Raw genomic sequence first — 6,000 nt, 5'->3', positions numbered from 1 at the left:
TCCATCTCGTTGACCATCTCTATTAGTGACACAGCTACACATCAGGCTTTATTCTTACAGCATAGATGTTATTTAGTATATATAAGAGATTCCTGTGTACACATCATATATACAGTCACAATCAGATATGTATATCTGACCTTAAAAATACGGGGACTGCTTTATTGAAGCAGCACAAGTAACTAATTTTGATTGGTTTATTTCATTTCTGTGGACTAAGCACAGCTATTACTGTATACATACTGTATATATACATTATTTTTAATGACTATTATCTGAGAAATAGAACATTTTATCATATTTTCTATTTTAATTACAGTTACAAATTCATTAGGAGTCGGAGTCGGTGCATTTTTTCCCGACTCCGACTCCAGGCACCCAAAATTGCCCGAGTCCACGACTCCAACTCCACGACTCCGACTCCACAGCCCTGGTGATAGGTACAGGTGTGCAGTGATCATTAACGCAAGCAAATTCTACATCTTTCATCAAAATAATTCAGATATTTTGCGAGTATTTAACCCTAACAGAGCAATCTTTCTGCGGTACAAGCAGAATTCTAGAATTGCAGACATAGCCGGTTCTCCTAGTCAAAGACCTGCAGGGTGTTATTAAGCCTGGCATACGAAAATACAGAGGCGCCAAAAGAATAACATTTTCTAAAAGGTCTAAAAGTATTCGGGTGGCGGTGGTGGCCCAGCAACACCCACAAAACAGACACGATGCTGTTGATTGAAGATACAATAATTTATTCACATACTCCTAAAAGGCCTTATTAAGCCTGGCACACACCATGCAATTTTCACTTCATATCCTATTTGAGTGAGTGATCAGATCGATATTCAGATCTGACATCTATCGGATAAAGAAGAAAGCTAGCCCACACAAGTATATGATTTTTTTCCATCCTCCATTTTTCTGAGTGGCTATAGATTGGAATTGAATTGGATGGACATACACATGGAACAATAGCCAGTATTTCCAGCAATATTTTCCAGCATGTTCGATCTGCTTCCAGTGGAGAAAGAACAATTTTGAATTGGGATGAGTCACTGGCAGTCAGTAGGCTGTAAATATTTTTTGCCCGATCCGATCATTTTATCGGTCAGAAATAAGATCTGAAGTGAAAATTGCATGGTGTGTACCAGACCTCAGAAACAATGTGCATGTAGTAATATATTTTATTTTTTTTTGTAACAATGCTGCATGTGGTTACAAAGGAGATGCCGAGATGCACAGCAGATATTGAAAAAGCAGCGAACGTGTTTATAAATTAGCTCTCTGCAAAGGCAGCCAGCTGACACAGCTGAGAGATCAAATTACAACTTGAGCTTAGTCACAGATGAGGTGGGATTACACAGGCTAAACTCTCTAAGTACATACAAGGTGCATTTCTCTCTGTTTTTCTTCTGTCTGTGCAGATGACTGGTCTTTGAAAGTGTTGAGGAACGCATTTATCATAGTCACAGTCCACAGCTCGCGGACCTCTGTCTCTCCTTGCAGCTGTCCATTCATAGAGTTTGATGCAGGAGAATGCTGACTGTATCTGTGTAGGTGTTGTTCCCCTGTGATTCTGAGATAACCATTGTTTACACTGTGACCAGTGCAGCCACTCCCTGTTTTTTTTTTTCCATTACAAGTTTCATTAAATTCCATACAAGACACAAGGGAGTCCTGCAAAGAAAAAAATGTATGTTGCCAAACTTACAAGTAAAATTGGTTCAGATTACCACAGTCAGCTCTAATAACAGAGGACTGAGCGACCAGAGAGCAATTTCACGTGGAAAGAATAGTTACACTTTAAGTGCAACAACAACGACATCATTGTGTATGCTATAAAAATGTAGAGAATAAATTGTCAATAAAATATAAATATCAATCTTCGTGAAGGGAGGGCTTACAACTGGGCCTGCCACGTCATAGGATTTCTTTTTATTCAACAGCATTTTATTGAGCTAATGTTAGTAATATAGCTATTAATACAAACATGTTATTGAATTATTATTGAATTATTTAAGTGATGCACCCATAATGGAAGAACTGCTGGTAACTGTGTATTATAGAGAAGTTGAAAATTCAACTTTATATGGATTTCTTGCTCCACAGGAAGTGGAGTTTCTTGAGCCTAACTGGAAATTTGCAAACGCCGAACCATATAACTCATAGTTCCCCAACCATGTCCTCAAGGCCCACCAACAGTACATGTTTTGCAGGAAACCACAAACATTCACAGGTGAGGTAATTAGTGTCTCAGCAGAACTGATTAACTACTCTCTGTGGATTTCCACAAAACATGCACTGTTGGTGGGCCTTGAGGACAGGGTTGGGGGAACACTGATAACTATTGATTGATTAACCAATCAAACTTCTGACGAGGAAACATTCTGCTCAGTGAAAAATAAAATAAAACTGCCTTGTTGTATTTCGCTTCACATCTCTACTGCTCATTATACCATATAGGGCCTGACCGAAATACAGATGATAAGATCAGGATTTAGGAAGTATAAGCACATGCCTGCACAATGCACTCAATTAGATGCAAAATTCTATTATATGCTAAGCGTAAGTGCTGGATAAGTGATCACCATGTAAATACATAGAGACTTTGAGCATAAACCTTTGCGTTCCATGAGCATGGAAGTTTTTATAAAGGCCTCTTTTCCATGGGTAGTCGACCTACTCATTAGTTAGCCTCCTGGCCAGAAGCGCCATTAAGCTGCAATTTCATACAGACAAATTAAAAAGTTTGGTAACACGGCAAAAAAAAAAAAAAAGGCGTCGTGTTGGCAAGCAAGAGCCCGGTCGGTGCGCTAGAGCAGAGTTCCCCAACCTTGTCCTCAAGGCCCACCAACAGTACATGTTTTGCAGAAAACCACAAACATTCACAGGTGGGGTAATTAGTGTCTCAGCAGAGCTGATTAACTACCTCTGTGGATTTCCACAAAACATGCACTGTGGGTGGGCCTTGAGGACAGGGTTGGGGAACACTGCACTAGAGCACCTGACAGGGAGGCAAGGAAAAAACGGGCCCATCTACCGCTCTCCATTTAAAGGGGCAGCACACCAATTTTCCAAAACAAAACCATACACTATAAAAAGGCTGGGACAAACCCCCCCCCCCCCCCGTCCTTTTATCAGAACATCAACCACCCACCTGGGTGGTTGATGTTCTGATAAAAGAAGGGGGGGGGGGTTGTCCCAGCCTATTTAAATGGAGAGCGGTAGATGGCCCGTTTTTTCCTTGCCTCCTTCCCCCCCCCCCCTCTCTTATAAGGGATATATGGATATTGGATGGCTGTAATTGGATGGGGTATGTAGTTATTATTAGACCTTATATTTGCAGAAAAGCCTTGCCTTAAAGGAAAACTTAAGTCAAATAAAAAAAATGACATTTACTCACCTGGGGCATCCCTCAGCACACCCTCTATGCTGCTATAGCGTATATATATATATATATATACGCTATAGCAGCATAGAGGGTGATAGCAGCGGCTGGGAACGCGGAAAATCAGCCGCGTTCCCAGCCTGTCGGCGGCTGTCGCCGAACCGGAAGTAGCCGCCGGCGGGGACAGGACGATCAGAGCGGGGCTGCGAGGGCACCATCCAGCTTCGGGGTGCTGAGGGATGCCCCAGGTGAGTAAATGTCATTTTTTTTATTTGACTTAAGTTTTCCTTTAAAGAATAGAAAGTGGAACATATTGTATTTATTGTATGATATTTATGTGTCTTGCGAATTTGAGACTGATTTGTGCAATAATGTGTTCATGGATATTGGCCTCAATTCACTAAGCTTATCTCCTGTCTTTAATAACTCTTCTAGAGTTGTTAACATGGTGATAAGGCATGTAGTATTCAGGAAACATTTTACATCAGGCAACCCTAAAGTTAACTCTTCTGTCTTTAAGTTAACTCTTTAATCCTTAAAATAACTCCAGAGTTAAAGACAGGCTGTTCATTAACTGCATGTGAAAATAATTACAGAGGAGGTAAATTAACTACAGAGGAGGTAAATTAACTACAGAAGAGGTAATGTAAGGAATGAAGAGATAAGATAACTCTCTTACTAGTGGAGGTAAGTTTTCTCTTGCCTTATTATCTCCAGCAGGATCTTAGTGAATTGAGGCCAATGTATTTATATGTTGCTGCTATGGAACAATATAATGTATAGGTGTTGGTATGTATTAGTTCCCCCTGGTGACGCTTGCACACATTGCAGCCTTGATGTCGGGAGAGAAAGTTAGTGGTTGCCGTGAGGGAATGGGCGGTCTTTGGTGGGGATAAAGATGCCGGTCTGCGTGGTTACGTCAGCCCCTGATGAGTAACGTTGTGACGAAATGCGTCGGGCGAAGCTACATCCCACGCGACCGGAAGTTGATGTAGTAAGCGGAGTATTGGAGAGGACGCGAGGATTCAAGGAGGCATTTGTGGAGGCGACTACCCGGGACCGATCTTCACTGTATACAATGCGCTGTTATCACCGTCCTTTGTGAGTGCAATGCGGTTTTTATCCTTTTATTATTAAAACGGTTTTACACTATTTCAAGTTGTTCTAGTTTGCAGATTTGCAAGTTTTTAGTGACGTCCACTTACCCTCCATAAAGCCTTTACATCTTACCTCCGGATACAAAGGAGGATTGCTGGGTGAATGTGGGCGCACAAGCGGGGGGGGGGGGGATGTGACCCTGCACAGAGGAGAGTGAGGTGAAAGCGTTTTGGTTCACACTGGTATGGTGGAGGTGAAATTATCAGTAACTGGTTATGCTATGAACCCTTTTCTCTCTTTTATGTGCAATTTCGTGATGGTCTGAGATGAAGACGGTTGTTGTGGCTTGATCTGAACAGTATCAACCAGGTTTGTGCATTTCATCTGGAATTTTATGTGGATAGTGACATTAACTGTATACCGCTTTATCATCATAGACTTTTAGCACGGTCAAATTTAAAAGTATTTATGTTGCATTCCATACAGGTGCTACTGACCAGCGCACCACGATTTCATTGAGACCTTTTACATTAGCGCACTTTTTTGTTTTTTGAAATATTTATAACATGACTGACGTTTTTCCAGACTCAAGAGATCTTCTTTTGAGTGTAGGAGTACAGCTTTCCTTGTGGAGACACATAATTCCAGTACTTGATTCCAAGTCCATGACTACAAAGACTACTGTATATACTCTAATACAAGTCGACGTAGTGTATAAGTCGACTCCAATATTTAACCCTCTTAAGCTGGAATTTTTTATTGACTCAAGTATAAGTCTACCCAGCAAAGTTAATGGAACTTGGGGCTCAGGTAGGGAGGGGGGGGTGTTAATGACTGCACTACGTTATTGCAGCCATCTACCCCTCCTGTCCCTTAAAGAGAATCTGTATTGTTAAAATCGCACAAAGTAAACATACCAGTGCGTTAGGGGACATCTCCTATTACCCTCTGTCACAATTTCGCCGCTCCTCGCCGCATTAAAAGTGGTTATAAACAGTTTTAAAAAGTTTGTTTATAAACAAACAAAATGGCCACCAAAACAGGAAGTAGGTTGATGTACAGTATGTCCACACATAGAAAATACATTCATACACAAGCAGGCTGTATACACCCTTCCTTTAGAATCTCAAGAGATCATTTGTGTGTTTCTTTCCCCCTGCAGCTATCTTCCACTGAAGTGTCAGGCTGTTTCTTCCTGCAGAGTGCAGACAGCTCTGCCTGTATGTAATTCCTCAGTATGTGAAAGCCCAGCCAGCTCAGAGGAGGATTTATCCAGCTTGTAAAAGATAAGAGAGAAGAGAGAAGCTGCCCTAATCTAAATAATACACAGGCAGTGTGCAGAGAGGGGCCTGGAGGGGGGAGATGCATCACAGAACCACAACACTGAAGAACTTGGCAGCCTTCCAGACACAGGCCGACAAGTCTGACAAGAGAGAGATAAGTTGATTTATTACAGAGATGGTGATAGTAGAACGTGCTGTAGTAAGCCAGAACACATTAGAATAGCTTTTGGAACT

The 6,000-nt window shown here is 41.5% G+C and overlaps 1 long non-coding RNA gene across 1 annotated transcript in view; it reads right to left on the bottom strand.

The window, feature by feature from the left end:
* Positions 1-1,353: 1,353 nt before the first annotated feature.
* The window catches only part of LOC137543999 (uncharacterized), a 66,662-nt gene continuing 62,015 nt past the window's right edge, over positions 1,354-6,000 (bottom strand). Inside the window, exon 3 of the long non-coding RNA XR_011025694.1 lies at positions 1,354-1,674. This is a non-coding gene — a long non-coding RNA (uncharacterized lncRNA). The remainder of the gene's footprint in view (positions 1,675-6,000) is intronic.

The sequence above is a fragment of the Hyperolius riggenbachi genome, chromosome 2 (assembly GCF_040937935.1).
Source record: "Hyperolius riggenbachi isolate aHypRig1 chromosome 2, aHypRig1.pri, whole genome shotgun sequence".
Taxonomy (NCBI): Eukaryota; Metazoa; Chordata; class Amphibia; order Anura; family Hyperoliidae; genus Hyperolius; species Hyperolius riggenbachi.
Note: the sequence above shows the minus strand (reverse complement) of the source record. Positions and strands in the feature narration are given on the sequence as shown.